At 41.6% G+C, this 1458-nt stretch overlaps 1 non-coding gene across 1 annotated transcript; it reads right to left on the bottom strand.

Annotated features, from left to right (window-relative positions):
* Window positions 1-917: 917 nt before the first annotated feature.
* Window positions 918-1036, bottom strand: LOC136215763 (5S ribosomal RNA). Its single transcript, XR_010682795.1, has one exon. It is a non-coding gene; the product is annotated as a 5S ribosomal RNA (ribosomal RNA).
* Between the last annotated feature and the right edge of the window lie 422 nt (window positions 1037-1458).

The following is a 1458-nucleotide window of genomic DNA, read 5'->3' as shown; positions in this document are numbered from 1 at the left end:
AAAAGGGTAAGGGTTTGGGATTGGCACTACCCGCGGGTACCCTACCCGTTGCCATCCCTAAATATCACAGGAAAGGTCAACATCAACTAGCACCCTAGCATAATGCCCAAATTCTCCATTGACAGTGTTATGATCAAAGCGAATCGGAACCCCAATCACCCGAGCAATACTAGCAATAATTCGAGTATCCCAAAATTCCCAAGGCAAATTATATAATCTTACCCATACTTATGCAGATGTGGACTTATGTGTGTCAGAATTGAATCTCGGGGTCCATGGAGTGAACCGAATGATTCCCGGCTTAAGGGAAATGGCACCCATTCCCCAAATAGTTTGCAATGCATTTTCATCAGGCATAATAATTTGATAAAAACCCTTACCCAGGGATATAAGTTGCCAATCCATAGAACGTTTCCATACCTGGTTCAAACGTTGCTTCAATTCAGCGTGCTTCCAAGGGCTCTCACCTTTGTTCAGTGAAATTCTCCCAATTACAGAATGTTGGAACAATTTCGCACGCTCCTCGTATATTGATTGTGGGATTTTGACGGCTCTGAACCCACCTTCTTCTAAGATCAAATGCTGAGGTGGAGCCGGAATAGCAGTGGGAATTACCGATTTCTTAACCACAGAAGCAAAGGAAGGAGGTTGTGCTGATGGGGAAGTCGTGGGATCAGAAGCAAATTTGGAGAATGATCTGCGGTTAAACAAATAAGCAATTGACGCCGGATCCGAACTGGTCGGCACAGAGGGTGAGGCAGGAGGCATGGCGAAGCGAAGGCTAGCAACACGGAGGAGAGCGACACGAGCTCGCCGCAGTTGATCGACGGAGGTGCTTATGCGTTAACGCTGAAGGAGATTGCCATTCTTAGAGGAGAGAGAAAGTCCTTGAGGTGGAGTGTTTCTTCAAAAGTTTTGGGCTGCAACACGAGGACTTCCCAAGAGGTCACCCATCTTAATACTACTCTCGCCCAAGCACGTTTAGCTTCAGAGTTCTGATGGGATTCAGTACATTAGTGCTAGTATGATCGCACCTTTTTAACATCCAACCCTTAAAATAAGGATTTAAAATTTTGATGAAATGTAATTGATATATTGAAATAAAAAGTATGAATATCAATAAGTTATAAATTATTCTCTTCCAATTTTTTTTATACTAAAGTTCAATATATATAGAGTCCCTTTAAAAAAATGCAGGATTAAATTGAATAGACTGGTTTGGTTCATTTATCGATCCATTTATGGCCTGCCTATAACCTAATCAGTTAGAATCAGTGGTAGGTTTTTAGGTTTAGCCTATCTATAAATAGATAGCTATAAAGGCTAATCTCAATACCCTAATAACACAAGATACATATAATTATGCAAAAGATATTTCCTCTCTCCCTACACTCAGAATTCGCCCTCCTTTGTTATCGGTGTGTGTTCTTAGTTCATGGAACAACGGTGATTGCTCCT

The sequence above is a fragment of the Euphorbia lathyris genome, chromosome 1 (assembly GCF_963576675.1).
Source record: "Euphorbia lathyris chromosome 1, ddEupLath1.1, whole genome shotgun sequence".
Taxonomy (NCBI): domain Eukaryota; kingdom Viridiplantae; phylum Streptophyta; class Magnoliopsida; order Malpighiales; family Euphorbiaceae; genus Euphorbia; species Euphorbia lathyris.
Note: the sequence above shows the minus strand (reverse complement) of the source record. Positions and strands in the feature narration are given on the sequence as shown.